Raw genomic sequence first — 17,757 nt, 5'->3', positions numbered from 1 at the left:
ACTGCCATTCTCTATGGGTGAGAACATGCATGCTTCTCCAGATCATATACTTAGGAGGAATTCAAGTGTTTCCATCCTTCTGTTCTGTTTAGCATTCCTCTCTATATTACGAAAAATGGAAATAAATATTTGAAAGGAAGAGGCATTCCAGTTTTTTCTGACCCATATTATATGGTGAGTGTGAATATACTAGTTGACTCTTGAGAGGACTCTTACTGGATGTTTTTACTAACAAGATACTATATTTAGTAATCAATATATTTTTTTAATTCTGTGCAACACAAAACATAACATTGTCATATTCAGTAAACTTACTGCTTCCGTAGATTAGGATAAAAACAAAACAAAACTCTTGCATAGGTGTTCAATATGTAAGGATCTATCAAGCAAGGAAATCCTTATTTTCAAAGTTTTAAAAATAGAAATTTAACGTGAAAAGCAAAAAGAAATAGATTACTAAGTATCATAGGTATTGCACTATATATATATATACATGTACATGCATACACAAACACATCTAAAGCCTTTTAATTACTGTAAATACCTACTAAAAGCTCACTCATCATACAAATATTTACTGGATGCTACCTATGTATATGAATATGTTCACAAAAAGCCATGAAGCATCTCCCTGTTAAATGCCCTTAATTCCATGAAATTTCATTACCAAATAACAGAAAGTCATCTATCCGTGATATAAATGACCTTCCCACTCCTTTATATTTCTTATATATGCATTCTCATGCCTTCTTCTCCCATCTTCTCACAGCATCCTTCCTCAATCTTTCCTGGTTACAGGCTACTGTGCTAAAAATAGATTGCGAAATTTGGAGGATATGGATTTCCCAATGAGAAGGGAAGAAAAATATGAATATAATCAATGTATTCCTGAAAAAAGCATGTATTTTTTTCTTTCAAAGATAATTGAAGATCTTTATTTTTTCATTTTTCTGAGATGAAATTTTATACATACATGAAAACAAAGTGCAGCAACTTTAATACATTCCTTTATTCTGAGATGGACTCCCCCAATATTTCAGAGAAGTGTATTCTGTTAATAAAATGAGAATTAGATATAATTACTGAAAGTGATTTATAAATAACTGTGAAGAAATAAAAATCATTGCTTCTTTTCTTTTTTGTCTCTACAATATTCTTTCTAGCTAAAAAAAGAAGTAAAAATCGCTGTTTCTTTTTTTCAACAATATTCTTTCTAGGGAAAAAAACTAAAGGAAAATATTTCTAAAGGGGAAAAATCATTATATATATATTAATTTTATATATGTGTGTATCAATACAATATGTAAATATATAAATCACTATGTATATGTATGTGTTGATACAATTGTTAAGAGCTATGGAAAATTTAGAAAGACATGGTGTTTAATGTTGGAGAAATGGATTATTAAAATAGAGTACATTTCCTTGATCAATGTGTACTTTGAAAAAGAAGTGTTTTTCAAAAATGTGTGCAACATCTAGGAATATTCTTCAGTTATAATGTAAATTGGAGATAATTTTGGATGCAAATTTGAATTGCATAATCATTCTACATAATTTAAATCTCACTTTATTTTTTTCTAACAGCAAATATTTATCACTGAGAAAATTACTCCAAATGATTTTACTCCTAAATTCATAATAATGTACTTGAGTCCATCTTCATGTTTTGCATGCTGGATAAGGGATTTAAAGCACAGATTGGTGAGGATGAGAAGCAATTATATAAATTTGTAAGATCCATTGAAACCCAAGTGTTTATGAATATGATTTGCTGGAAAAAAAACCTCACCTATGAATTTGTCTGACATAGCTCCATGGAAAGGGCACCTGGCAGCTGTTAGGTCACAAAGAAAGAGGTTGTAAGATTAAAAATGCCAACTAGCACAGTTACACTAAGTGTCTTTGATGAGGCCTTTGCATAAATCCTTTCTCTTGAGTCTTAAAAGTGCTATCATATATTCTTCTCGAAGGCAAATGCTGTGAAGTTTCTAAACTGTGGCTAATTGGACCTCAGGGCTATTTCACCATCATTAGCAGATCATGAACACAATCCAATTATTTCATATAATTCTTTGCATCTTTAATTGTAAATTATCCCTTAGGTCTATATGAGCATTGAGTAATATGAGGAAAAAAAAAACAGCAAATGTATCATATCTGAAATCTGGTATTTAATTAAGAAATGTGTGTAATATGGAGCCTAAATATTGACAAACATATAAATTAAACAGGTAGGTAACTATTCGATTTTTTTCATTATACTTTTTTTTTCTTCTTTTAATGGACACACCTATAGCATATGGAAGTTCTGGGCCAGGGTTTGAATTAGAGCGGTGGCTACAGGTCTACTCCACAGCCACGGCAACACCAGACCCTTAACCCACTAAGCGAGGCAAGGGTTCAAACCTGATCCTCACAGACACTATGTTGTGTTCTTAACCTGCTGAGCCACCAAAGGAATGTCAATGTTTTATTCTTAATTTCCTACCATTCATGCTCAACATAATATTTAAATATCATTTTCTGATGTACACTAGGGAATCATTATGAATCCTATTATAATATCGGCACTTCACACCAAGTAAAAACTACACTACATCTTCAAAGAAGTTGTTTCCTGTGCCAGTTCTGGAATTAGATATACAAGATAATGATGGAAATAATTCCATCTTTATATACAAAGATGGTAAAATGCCTTTATTCATAATTAAAATTTAATCTCAAAATAATGCCTATGGAAAAGAAATATTAGGCAATAATATTCACAATTTATAAGTAGAAAATACACCACATGGGATAAGAGCACTATTTTCCAAGGGTAAAAAAAGCTAGATCACTAAATCCTGTGCCAGTTTCCTTATCTTAAAGTTGTTGGTTTACAACAAAAATGTCACAATACTTTTATAGCACCTCCGATTGTAAGACCTACAACAATACTATATTAAATAAATCAATACCAGTATCTGAAATTATTTTGTAAATAAATATAATTCAATTCAACTCAGGAATATTCCCATATAGAAACACACTTACCATATTCCAATATGTTTGCATTAATAAGACGAAAAATAAATTGTATATAACTCTGGATGGGCTCCAGAGAATGCAGTCTCTGTGAGCAGCATGTGTCATGAAGGAAAGTTATTTCGGAAAGCTGAAGCCACAGGACTCAACCTACTGTGATTAAACACTCCAATAGGAGTTCCCCTCATGGCTCAGTGGCTAACAAATCAGACTAGGAACCACGAGGTTTCAGGTTCAATCCCTGGCCTTTCTCAGTGGGTTAAGGATCCGGCTTTGCTGTGATCTGTGGTGTAGGTTGAAGACTCGGCTCAGATCCTGCCTTGCTGTGGCTGTGGCATAGGCGGGCAACTACAGATCCAATTAGACCCTAGCCTGGGAACCCCCACATGCCACAGGTGCAGCCCTAGAAAAGACAAAAAATAAAAGGTGGGTAATGAGTAGATTAAAAAGTTAAAAGAATGAATTAAAAGACTGAATATGTTTTCTCCAAAATTTGCCTGTATAAACACTCAGAATAAGTGCAGTCCACTTTTAAAGCATCAGTGTCATAGCTGAATACTCAATGATTATGTGTCTTTGGTGCATTCTTGGTGTAGGGGAAAGATGATAAATTACCTAATCAGATTGCCTTAGGTTTAAATCCTGAATGCACTCTCTTCTAAGGTTGCCCTGACATGTTAATTAACTGCTCTGAATCTCTTTTCTTGTCTTTAATGTGAACTACACTCCACACTCCTTAAAGTTGTTTGACAATTAAAAAAAATGATCCTGGGGAAGGTATTTTGCAAAAAGTAGTTTCTCAAACTATAATTCATTAACATCCTTTCTTTTTAAATTGATCACTTGTTTTGCATGGAACAATTGACTCAAAATAAAGTTAACCCACTTTTTGGTTAATTGCTTTTTAGAGCCTTTCAAAGCCAAAGCTATGAACCTCTCAGATGCTTAAGGAATCATATACACTGGGGACACTGAGCAAGTATAAGTAATCTGAATTCACAGTGTGGTCTTTTGATGTCTGTGATTGTTAGAGTTACAGGAAAGTGTCCTGGACCTGGGTGGAGTGAGTAGAATGTTTCTATACTCACAGTCAGTGTTTGCTGAAAAGAGAAAAGACATAGGACTCTGCCAGAAGATGATTTGAGCAGTATGTGGAAGTATTTATCTGAAACCACATGCATGAGGAGTTCCCTGTGACAGCATCTGAGTGTCAGCATTATCATATTGTTTTGGGTTAAGGTGTCACAACCAAAAAGACAGGGACCCTTGAAGGCCACGAGTAACTGTTAACGTAATATCATATATGAAAGTAGGTGACTTTGTGGCCAAGTCCCAGGTCTCTTGGTTAAGATAACACCACATAACTAATTCTGTAATTACAAGTTCCTCAGTAATACTCAATTTCGTCTCGTGCAAAATTATCTCTAATCTAAAATGCTATTAAACACACCTATAATGGATGCTATGGGAATAAATAAACAATGCTATGAAAAACCAAGCATAGTGCTTGACTCACAGTAAAGTATTCAAAATTGATAGCTATCATTTTATAAATAATAAAATGCTGATATAATCTTGAGAACCAGAAAACAAAAGAATCAGAAAGTATTGTTTAAAACTGAGTCTAGGAATTTGGAACTTATTTCCACTGGAAATTAATTTTAGTTTAAACAAACCCCTGTTTTCAAAGATATTGCCCAGCCACCAAATTGCTCTCAGTCTGCACTGTGATTCATTTAAAATAAACAGCCCCCAATCCTCATAAAAAGCCTATTAATTAAGATGTGATAGACAGTGAACTGACATATCTTTTTCCATCAAAACATAAGGTAAGGAGATATTCTAGTGAAGGGAAAGAGAATAAACTAATAAGATATAGGTAATACTAGATAGTGAGCTGTTATAGGGAGAATAATACAGTAGAAAAGGGATATAAAGAAATGACTGAGTCGATTTGCTGTACAGTAGAAATTGACAGAACACTGTCAATCAATCATAGTGGAAAAAATAAAAATCATAAAAGAGGAATAAATGTAGCTATATGAGGTGATGTATATTAACTACACAACTGTAATCATTTTGCAGTGTGAACATATATCAAATTAGTACATTGGACACCTTAAATTAATATGTTATCTGTCAATTATATCTCAACAAAACTTAGAGGAAAAAGAATAGATAAACACTTAATCTATAGCAAATCAAATGACATCCTTTTTGCTCAGTGTCCTCTCTATAAAGATATTTCCCCTAGCTCCTACCTAAAGAGTGCGCTTAACCTCTTTGGCAACTGCCTGATTCATATGGATGTTTGCTCAAGTAAACACCTGAAAATTTTTATGTACCTAAGTTTACCATTTAACAGAGTATAAGTGTAAAGTTTAAGTGGTTTATGTTGCAAAATGAGCACTTACATGGCTTATACTTATACATCAAGGTTTGAAAGTAATATAATGCCCTTTATTTAGCATATTTGCTACATGTTCAGCACAGTAAGTCAAGCCCAACTGATTTTCTCATCTCCTACGTGACATTACCTATAGCCATGGAGAGAAGCAATTACACAGTGACAGATTTCATAATGGTGGGCTTCACAACAGACCCTGTGATGCAGCTGGTCCTGTTTGTTGTCTTCCTCGGTGTCTATTCTGGGATTGTGTTAGGAAATACCACCATCATAGTGTTGAATTGTAAAGACTCCAGGCTGCCACACCCATGTATTTTTTCATTGGGAATATGACTTTTCTGGATCTCTGGTATTCTTCTGTCTATACCCCCAAAGATCCTAGTGACTTGTATATCTGAGGGCAGAAACATCTCCTTTTCTGGCTGTGTAGCCCAGTTCTTCTTCTCTGCCGGACTGGCCTACAGTGAGTGTTAGCTGTTGGCTGCCATGGCTTATGACCACTACATGGCCATCTCAAAGCCACTGCTTTATTCTCAGGCCATGTCCATAAAGCTCTGTGCATTCTTTGTTGCAGCCTCATATCTTGGTGGCTTTATTAACTGCTCCATCATCACCAAAAAAACTTTAACATGAATTTCTGTAATGACAATGTCATTGATGACTTCTATTGTGATTTGCTTACCCTGGTGAAGTTGGCTTGTGGCAGGGAGGAAGGTTACCAGGCTTTGATGTACTTCCTCCTGGCCTCCAATGTCATCACCCCTGCCATGCTCATCCTGGCCTCCTACCTCTTCATCATCACTACCATCTTGAGGATCCGCTCCACCCAGGGCCGCCTCAAAGCCTTCTATACCTGCTCCTCCCAACTCATCTCTGTCACCTTGTGCTATGGCTCCATCCTCTATATCTATTCCTGTCCACAATTGAGCTGTTCTTCAGATAGGGACAAAATAGTTCCCACATTTTATACTGTGGTGTTCCCCATGTTGAATCCAGTGATCTACAGCCTGAGGAATAAGGATGTGAAAGAGGCTCTGAATAAACTCCTCAAATAAATCAAGATTCTGTCATTTTAGGGAGATGCAAAGGCAATATTTAATCATTTCATTATTTTTCAAGAAGAGCTGTCATTATGTTCCATTAGGGTAAAGAATTCTTATAATACATGTAGGAAAATTTGCACCCTTGTTACATGAAAATTCAAGAGACTTAGGATGAAAAAAATAGCATAATTTGAGATAATATTTAAATATAAAAGTAAGAATTTGTTTTGAATTTCATATTACTTCAGGAACTACCAAAAAACTTAAAACCAAAACTTCTGCTTTCATAAAGTGACAGCTCTTTAGCATGAGTATTTCTGGCTGACTGCTATGTATAAAATAATATCCAGCTGTTATTTCCTAGAAGTCATACATATGCCAAATTAAGTTTTATTATTTTCAAATGATTATTAATTTTGTTAAATCATCAATTTCCAGTCCCATAACAGAATTGCTAAAGCATTTTCTCCTGGAAGCTTTAGCAAAAAGGCCCAGGGGTACTCATCAAATAACTCAGTAAATCTATAGTTAAGAAGCATGAGCTCTTCAATCTATGTGTCTCTTATATATGTTCCTTAATAAGGAAAGATTGGTCAGGTAACCATAGATATGACATTTGCTAATCACTGTGTAACTCCTTGGTCTTCTCTTTTATTTTATAAGTGTGAACCAACAAGGACTTCAACATCCAAACTGTAATATTCTGGGCATTAAGTCAAAATTATAATAATAAAAATAATAATAACTATAGTGAGGGGAAACAACTTAAGAAATAAATTTATGAGCACAAATTACTCAAAAGAAAAGTAGTGATCAAACAAAAAAAAAGGAAATATGAAATGAATATAATTTTGATTTTTAAAAGTGATATAATGTTAATGCAATGTATATTAATAAAAAGTGGGAATTCCCTGGTGGTCTAGTGGTTGAGGATCCAGATTTGTCACTGCTATAATTTAGGTCACAGCTCTGTTGGTGTGGGTTCCATCTCTGGCCTGGGAACTTCTGCGTATCTGAGTCAGTCAAAACAAAAACAAGTGTTTGTTGGACATCTGTATATCTTCTTTGGAGAAATGTCTATTCAGGTCTTTTGCCCATTTTTCCATTGATTGATTGGTTTTTTTGCTGTTGAGTTGTATAAGTTACTTATATATACTAGAGATTAAGCCCTTGTCAGTTGCATCATTTGAAACTATTTTATCCCATTCTGAAAGTTGTCTTTTTGTTTTCTTTTTGGTTTCCTTTGCTGTGCAAAAGCTTTTCAGTTTGATGAGGTCCCATGGGTTTATTTTTGCTCTAATTTCTATTGCTTTGGGAGATTGACCTGAGAAAATATTCATGATGTTGATGTCAAAGAAGATATACAGATGGCCAACAAACACATGAAAAAATGCTCAACATCGCTGATTATAAGAGAAATGCAAATCAAAACTACCATGAGAGACCACCTCACACCAGTCAGAATGGCCATCATTAATAAATCCACGAATAACAAGTGCTGGAGGGGCTGTGGAGGAAAGGGAACCCTCCTGCACTGTTGGTGGGAATGTAAACTGGTACAGCCACTATGGAGAACAGTTTGGAGATACCTTAGAAATCTATGCATAGAACTTCCACATGACCCTGCAATCCCACTCTTGGGCATCTATCCGGACAAAGCTCTACTTAAAAGAGACACATGCACCCGCATGTTCATTGCAACACTATTCACAATAGCCAGGACATGGAAACAACCTAAATGTCCATCGACAGATGATTGGATTCGGAAGAGGTTGTATATATACACAATGGAATACTACTCAGCCATAAAAAAGGATGACATCATGCCATTTGCAGCAACATGGATGGAACTAGAGACTCTCATACTGAGTGAAATGAGCCAGAAAAACAAAGACAAATACCATATGATATCACTTATAACTGGAATCTAATATCCAGCACAAATGAGCATCTCCTCAGAAAAGAAAAACATGGACTTGGAGAAGAGACTTGTGGCTGCCTGATGGGAGGGGGAGGGAGTGGGAGGGATCGGGAGCTTGGGCTTATCAGACACAACCTAGAATAGATTTACAAGGAGATCCTGCTGAGTAGCATTGAGAACTATGTCTAGATACTCATGTTGCAACAGAAGAAAGAGTGGGGGAATAACTGTAATTGCAGTGTATACATGTAAGGATAACCTGACCCCCTTGCTGTACAGTGGGAAAATAAAAAAAAATTTAAAAAAAAATAAAAAAAAGAAAAACAAAAACAAAACCTGAATGATGCCCTTGTTTCTCTGGGTATAATTAGTAACAGTAGCAGTAGAAACATGCAAACAAGTGATACTTAACCAAGCATTCTTCCAAATTGTAGAAGCTCCTCTCAGAGCAGGAAAAACCAATCAGTACTGGGAGGGATACATAATAACCTGAAAATTAAATCCAAGGTATATAATCACTACTAGTTGCAACAAATACTAACCCAAGTGAGACACTGACCAATACTAAGGTCAAATTGCCCGGTTTAAACTATGTTCCATAAAGGAAACCTATTAATTTCAACTCAGACTCTCATTTTCTAAAAGTTATCTATTTTCCACCAGTACTAACAAAATTCCTATAAGCCATATTCTTTTTAAGTAATGTTAATAGGTTTAATTGCTGTATTGCAGTCATAGAAAATAAGTTCTTTGGTGTGGGTTAATTGAAAGTGGAAATTTCATCATGCCAGAAAGAAATACCGCCCACAAAAAATAAAATTGGTGTACTAAACCTATTCTTAAATATAAAAGACATATATTTCCCAGCTCTACTACTCCTGAAATTTGACTACAAAAAAAGATCTTTAACTACTCTGAAAAATTATTTTTATAAAATAATGTTATCCTCTTAGGAGAAACATTTAAGTCTCATTCTCCAAATAATTATCAATATGTAGCCAGATACTGTAACTTTCACTGGTCTAAGTGTATAATCACAATATTTTGTTTATGGAAAAGTGATTTCAACTCCAAAGTCAAGTCTAAATAACACTACCAAGACCCTAGTAAGAAGGTAAACTACAGGTAAGGGTAATCATAAGAAAGCATAAAAAATATATAAGAATAATAAAACTGCAATTAAACATATGACACTGATGTTTTAGACAATGCTTTTGAAAATGTTTAAGTGTAATATTGGCACTAAGTGTAAGTTTTTAAAGCACTATTGGGAATATTTTATGTGCAGTTTATGGTCGTGAAGCATTCAGAAGAAGCTTTCATATGGATTTTAATTACAATGTAAATTGCTCTCAATTTTATCAGGACAGTTACTTCTGAATAGGAGTATAAGTAGTAAAACCAATTATTTCTGTGGACTGGAGAAGATTGTTACTATTCCTCTCTATCTAATGTATTTCTCGGTATAGGTAACATTGGTGAACACCATTGTCATAAGAAAAGGGCATTATGAAGTCTACATCCACAAGTACTGGAGGAAAAACCTGGTAAGAAAAAGAGTATGTTAAGCAAATAAAGCCCCCAGTACCTTAGTATTCCTAGAAGGAAAGCCATTATCTTTGCAATTCTGACTTAGTAGAAAGCTGTCTAATATAATCACACTGCTACTCAAATGCTTTACCAATCCTACCAGAATGTGACTATATTTCAGAGGCATTCTGATGGCCACTGTTATTTGCATATTGGATACCTAACTGCAGCATTAGCCAAATAAGCCTTAGTGAGAAGAAGACAATCTTTATGATCCCATTCCAGCTGCTATGGCCACTTTGTACAAGTTCCCACTGAACATGAACTGTGGTGTGTGGGGAAAGATGCTGAGTGGCATTCACAGAGCCTGATGCCTCTGCTCCTCCTAACTATTGAGAGCCTCCCAGTGTATGCAGGTGTGCCTAGAATGAGTACATATGCATGAATGTAAAGGGTTTATGACACTGTCTGGTTAGTTTATGACTTTGTAGTTTCAATAAAATGTGAGAATCTCTCAGCCTCCTCTGCTAGCTGAGTGACCTCAAAATGCATTGTTTATCCCTAAAAGGCTGTGACTGCTTATCCGTACTGTGAGCCACTTACTTCAATAGTAGCCTTTGCAGGTATATAAGTTTGTTTTTATTCCAAAATCACTCTAATTTATTTCTGAAGATGAAAGTTCCTCATCCTGCACACTTTCTTCAAGATCTCTACCTGAAGGAGGAGACAAGATGGCAGAACAGTATGGGGACAGCTCACCCTCCCCCACAAACACAACAAAAAAACCCACATCTAGAGGATAAATGACTCACACACAACAGAAACCAATCACTGGCAGAAGAACCTAAAATCCAATAACGGCAAGAAGTTCGTGACATTACCAGGTAAAACAAGAGAAAAGAGGAGAGTGAGAGAAGGTGAGTCTGAGCTGGATGGGCACTCCCGAGAGGGAACTGAAGAGAAGAAAGGGATCCTGCACCCTGAAAAGTCACCTACTCGGGGGAAAGATCAAACAAACCGGGGGAATCTCCAGATGCAGAGAAGAGTGTAGCAGTAACTTGGAGTTCTGAGAAGCAGATCAAGAACCAAACGGACCATCTGAACAAGGGCACAGTCACCAAAAATTGAGACTCCTGGGTGGGGGATGGGCACCGAGACCTCGGCTCTGGAGGTTAGTCCCCCGAAAAGGGCTGGGGGGGCGGGGTTGAGTGGAGGCTGCTTGGGAGGTCTGGAAATCGGTCTGCCAAGTTTGACTGGGCAGAAACTGCCTGGGAGACTAGAAAATAAAGCTGTTGCAGAGGAAGGGAACAATACTCTAGGGGTGGGGAAGTGGAAAGCCACATCAGAGGGTACCTGGGAGAAGAGCCTGGTCTGTGCCCGTGCGGGGGAGGGGAGAGAAGAAGGGGAGAGTCCCCATAGTATACTCCCCACACCAAAGCAAGCCTACCAGCCCGCTAGCTAACAGAAAGCTATGCTTCCCAGTACATCCCCTCCCCCACCCCCACCACCCCCTAAGCACTCGCTGGACCTGGGGCTGCCTGCCATCCGGGAGGACTGGCCTCAACAATAGCCTGAAGCCTACCACTACAGGGGCTGTCCCTGCACAGGCCTGCTTGCCCTTTGGAGGGGTTACACCCCCACGGAGTGGCACCAAACACCACCCTGAGAAAATGTCTGCAGCCCAGAAAAGCTAGAACAAGACTAGCCAGGCCTTGAAAAGGTCTGCCTATTTCTCGGAGAGTCTTTCCGAGTTGGCCTGGCCTGGGGAAAAGCCTCTTGGGTTAGTAGTGGCACAGCTAGCTGTTCCAGGTCTCAGGAGGAGCCGCACTTCTGCAGAGCAGTGGCACAGGACTGCCAGCTCCAGATAAGACCCCCTGCAGCTCAGAAAAGCTACAGCAAGCCTGGTCAGGCCGTGAAAAGATCTGCCTAATTCTCGGACAGTCTTTCTGAGTCAGGCTGCCCTGGGGAAAAGCCTCCTGGGTTTTCAGGGGCCCAGCTAGCTGCTCCAGCCCTCAGAGGGAGGCATACTCTTGCAGAATAGCTGCAAAGAACTGCCAGCTCTCGGCAGGACACCCTGAAGTGCAGAAAAGCTACAACAAGCTTGGCCAGACTGTGAAAAGATCTGCCTACATTCTCAGGCCGTCCTTCTGAGTTGGGTTGCTCTAGGCAAGAGCCTCTTGGGTTTTCAGTGACCCAGATAGGTGGTCCAGCCCTCAGCGGGTGCTGCACTCCTGAGGAACAGCTGCCCAACACCGCCAACCCCCTGCAAGAAACCCACAGCCTAAAAACACCACAGAAAGCTCTGCCTGACTGAGTGAAATCATTGTGGTATGGACCTCCAAGTCCTGTCTGCCCTCAGGAAGTTCTCCTTTGCTTCAAAGAAACACTGTTAGTCCCATCAACACACCAGAAAAGCCACACTGCCTCAAAAAAGATTGACCAACAACACCAGCCCTCTGGAAACATTCCACAGCAGTGACAAGGCAAATACTGCCCGGTCACAGAGAGTACAACTCCCTCAGGAAAAAGAAAACAATAAGCAAGATGAAGAAGCTGAGAAACCACCCCCAGTCAGACCAACAGGAGAACTCAACTAAAACAGTCAACAATGAAACAGATCTCTGCACTCTGACAGACCTGGAGTTCAAAAGAGAAATATTGACAATACTGAAGGAATTAAGAGAAAATAGGAACAGTAATGCAGACACCCTCAGACAGGAACTAGAAAATATAAGAAGGAGCCAAGAAAAACTAGAATATTCATTTGCAGAGATGCAAACTGAACTAAGGGCAGTAAAAACCAGAATGAATAATGCAGAAGAATGAATCAGTGATATGGAATATAGAATAATGGAAATCACCCAATAATGGAAAACAAAATGAAAAAACAGGAAAGCAATATAAGAGACTTATGGGATAATATAAAGTGGGCTAATCTACAAATAATAGGAATTCCAGAAGGAGTAGAAAAAGGTAAGAGAATGGAAAATATATTTGAAGAAATTATCGCTGGATACTTCCAAAATCTAAAGGATCCTGAGTTCAAGATACAGGAAGCACAGAGGGCCCCAAATAAATTGAACCCAAATAGACCCACACCAAGACACATCATAATAAAAATGGCAAAAGTTAGTGATAAAGAGAGGATCCTAAAGGCAGCAAGAGAAAAGCAGAATGTTACCTAAAAGGGAACCCCCAGAAGGTTATCAGCTGATTTCTCTACAGAAACACTACAGGCCAGGAGAGAATGGCAGGTGATATTTAAAGTGCTAAAAGGAAAAAACATGCAACCTAGAATAATCTATCCTGCAGGAATATCATTAAAAATAGAAGAAGAAATAATTTTTTTCCAACAAACAAAAACTAAAAGAATACAGCAACACAAAACCCAGGCTAAAAGGAATACTGAAAGAGCTTCTCTAAACCAAAAAGAAATGAAGGAAGGAAAGGGAAGAAAAAAGAAAAGAAAAAAAAAAGAAGAAGAAGAGGAAGAATTAGGACTGAGGAAACCACAATCAGAGAGCAGTCACTCAAAAAGCCAGCATACAGATTTAATCATGAACATGCTTCAAACAAAATAACATTATATAGAAGAAAAAAGAGTCATTAAAATCATAAAATGTGGGCAAAGGATGTTAGGAAATAAATCGACCCTTTTTGTTTGTTTGTAAGTTTCTCTTCTTAATTTTAATACAGTAATGAAGTGTTTGAATCTACAGGCCAACCAGGCTAAAACACACAATTATAGGAAGGGGTTAGCAGACATAAAAAACAGGGCAACCACAAGCCAAAACCAAATACTGCATTTGCAAAAAAATGAAAATAAAAACCACTCAAACAGATAATAACAGGAGACCATCCAACCGAAAAAAAAAGAAAGGAAGAATGGAGAACCATAGAATCAACTGGAACACGAGGTTCAAAATGACAATAAATAATATCTATCAATTATCACCTTAAATGTCAATGGACTGAATGCCCCAATCAAAAGACAGAGACTGGCTGAGTGGATAAAAAGGCAAAAACCTTCAATATGCTGCCTACAAGAAACTCACCTTAGGACAAAGGATACATATAGATTGAAAGTGAAAGGGTGGGGAAAAATATTTCATTCCATTAGAAATGACAGAAAAGCAGGAGTCACAACAATCATATCAGACAAAATAGACTTTAAAACAAAAGACATAAAGAAAGACAAAGAAGGACACTACTTAATGATTAAGGGATCCATCCAAGGACAGGATGTGACTATCGTCAACATATATGCCCCAAATATAGGAGCACCCAGATACATACATCAAATATTAACAGACATAAAGGGAGATATTGATGAGAATACAATGATAGTAGGAGACCTTAATACCCCCCTCACATCAATGGACAGATCCTCTGGACAGAAAACCAATAAAGCAACAGAGATCCTAAAGGCAACAATAGAAAAGTTAGACTTAATTTATATCTTCAGGACACTACATCCAAAAAAAGAAGAATACACATTCTTCTCAACTGCTCATGGAACATTCTCAAGAATCAACCACATATTGGTACACAAAGCTAACCTCAATAAATTTAGGAGCATAGAAATTATCTCAAGTATCTTCTCTGACCACAACGCCATGAAATTAGAAATCAACCATGGGAAAAGCAAAGAGAAAAAACCTACTACATGGAGACTCAACAACATGCTACTAAAAAACCAATGGGTCAATGAGGAAATCAGGAAGGAAATTAAAAACTACCTTGAAGCGGAGTTCCCGTAGTGGCGCAGTGGTTAACGAATCCGACTAAGAACCATGAGGTTGCGGGTTCGGTCCCTGCCCTTGCTCAGTGGGTTAACGATCCGGCGTTGCCGTGAGCTGTGGTGTAGGTTGCAGACGCGGCTCGGATCCCACGTTGCTGTGGCTCTGGCGTAGGCCGGTGGCTACAGCTCCGGAACCTCCATATGCCGTGGGAGCGGCCCAAGAAATAGCAACAACAACAACAACAAAAGACAAAAAGACCAAAAAAAAAAAAAAAAAAAAAAAAAAAAAAAAAAAACTACCTTGAAGCAAATGATAATGAAGTCACAACATCTCAACATCTATGGGATGCTGCGAAAGCAGTGATCAGAGGGAAATCGATAGGGATAAAGCCTTTCTCAAAAAAGAATAAAGATCCCAAATTGACAACTTAACCCTCCACCTAAATGAATTAGAAAAAGAAGAACAAAAAAGATCTAAAGTCAGCAGAAGGAAGGAAATTATAAAGATCAAAGAGGAGATCAATAAAATAGAGACTCAAAAAACAATAGAGAAAATTAATAAAAAACCAAGAGCTGGTTCTTTGAACAGGTAAACAAAATTGACAACCCCCTGGCTAGGGTCACCAAGAAGAGGAGAGAAAGAACCCAAATAAACAAAATTATAAATGAAAACGGAGAAATCACAATGGATACTGCAGAAATACAAAAAAAAAAAAAAAAAAAAAAAACAACCATAAGAGAATACTATGAACAACTATACGGCAACAAGTTGGACAACCTGGAAGAAGTGGACAATTTTCTAGAATCTTACAGCCTGCCAAAACTGAATCAAAAAGAAAGAAAACAGGTGAACAGACCGATCACTAGAAATGAAATGGAAGAGGTCATAAAAACACTCCCTACAAATAAAAGCCCAGGACCAGATGGCTTCACAGGTGAATTCTATCAAACATATAAAGAGCAACTGTGCCCATCCTCCTTAAACTATTTCAGAAGGTTGAAGAAGAAGGAATATTCCCAAAGACATTCTATGATGCCACCATCACCCTCATTCCAAAACCAGACAGAGATACCACCAAAAAAGAAAACTATCAGCCAATATCATTTGTGAATATAGATGCAAAAATGCTCAACAACATCTTAGCCAACCGAACCCAACAACATATCCAAAAAGTTATATACCATGACCAGGTAGGTTCATTCCAGGTTCACAAAGATGGTTCAACATACGCAAATCAATCGACATCATACACCTCATTAACAAAAGAAAAGTCAAAAATCATATGATCATCTCAATAGACACAGAAAAAGCATTTGACAAAGTCCAACATCCATTCATGATCAAAACCCTCGCCAAAGTGGGTATAGAGGGAAATTCCTGAACAAAATCAAAGCCATTTATGATAAACCCACAGCAAATATAATCCTCAATGGGGAAAAATGGAAAGCCTTCTCACTCAATCTGGAACAAGACAGGGATGCCCACTCTCACCACCGCTCTTCAACATAGTTTTGGAAGTCCTAGCCACATCAATTAGACAAACAAAAGAAATAAAAGGCATCCATATAGGAAGAGAAGAGATCAAACTGTCACTGTATGCAGATGACATGATACTATATATAGAAAACCCTAAGGACTCAACCCCAAAACTCCTTGAACTGATCAACAAATTCAGCAAAGTAGCAGGATATAAGATTAACATGCAGAAGTCAGTCCCATTTCTGTATAACAGCAATGAAATATTAGAAAAGGAACATAAAAATACAATACCTTTTAAAATTGCACCTCACAAAATCAAATACCTCAGAATACACCTGGCCAAAGAAATAAAGTGTTTGTATGCCAAGAACTGTAAAACGTTAATCAAAGAAATCAAAGATGTAAAGAAATGGAAAGATATTCCATGTTCATGCACTGGAAAAATCCATATTGTAAAAATGGCCATACTTCCCAAAGCAATCTACAGATTCAATGCAATCCCTAGCAAATTACCCAGGACATTTTTCACAGAACTAGAACAAACAATCCAAACATTTATATGGAACAACAAAAAGACCCAGAATCGCCAAAGCAATCCTGAGAAACAAAAACCAAGCAGGAGGCATCACTCTCCCAGACTTCAAGAAATACTACAAAGCCACAGTCATCAAAACAGTGTGGTACTGGTATCAAAACAGACAGACAGACCAATGGAACAGAATAGAGAATCCAGAAATTAACCCTGACACCTATGGTCAATTAATCTTTGACAAGGGAGGCAAGAACATCAAATGGGAAAAAGAAAGTCTATTCAGCAAGCATTGCTGGGAAACCTGGACAGCTGCATGCAAAGCAATGAAACTAGAACACACCCTCACACCATGCACCAAAATAAACTCAAAATGGCTGGACAACGTAAATATACGACAGGACACCATCAAACTCCTAGAAGAAAACATAGGCAAAACACTCTCTGACATCAACATCATGAATATTTTCTCAGGTCAGTCTCCCAAAGCAATAGAAATTAGAGCAAAAATAAACCCATGGGACCTTATCAAACTGAAAAGCTTTTGCACAACAAAGGAAACCAAAAAGAAAGCAAAAAGACAACTTTCAGAAATGGGGGAGAAAATAGTTTCAAATGATGCAACTAACAAGGGCTTAATCTCTAGAATATATAAACTTATACAACTCAACAGCAAAAAAACCAATCAATCAATGGAAAAATGGGCAAAAGACCTGAATAGACATTTCTCCAAGGAAGATATACAGATGGCCAGCAAACACATGAAAAAATGCTCATCATCACTGATCATAAGAGAAATGTAAATCAAAACTACCATGAGATATCACCTCACACCAGTCAGAATGGCCATCATTAATAAATCCACAAATAACAAGTGCTGGAGGGGCTGTGGAGAAAAGGGAACCCTCCTGCACTCTTGGTGGGAATGTAAACTGGTACAGCCACTATGGAGAACAGTTTGGAAATACCTTAGAGATCTATACATAGAACTTCCACATGACCCTGCAATCCCACTCTTGGGCATCTATCCGGACAAAACTCTGCTTAAAAGAGACACATTCACCCGCATGTTCATTGCA

General features: G+C 37.5%; 1 pseudogene; it reads left to right on the top strand.

The window, feature by feature from the left end:
• The first annotated feature begins 5,572 nt into the window (after positions 1 to 5,572).
• On the top strand, positions 5,573 to 6,489 carry LOC100519409 (annotated as a pseudogene).
• Positions 6,490 to 17,757: the final 11,268 nt, after the last annotated feature.

Source organism: Sus scrofa, unplaced genomic scaffold, assembly GCF_000003025.6.
Source record: "Sus scrofa isolate TJ Tabasco breed Duroc unplaced genomic scaffold, Sscrofa11.1 Contig53, whole genome shotgun sequence".
In the NCBI taxonomy this organism is placed as follows: domain Eukaryota; kingdom Metazoa; phylum Chordata; class Mammalia; order Artiodactyla; family Suidae; genus Sus; species Sus scrofa.
Note: the sequence above shows the minus strand (reverse complement) of the source record. Positions and strands in the feature narration are given on the sequence as shown.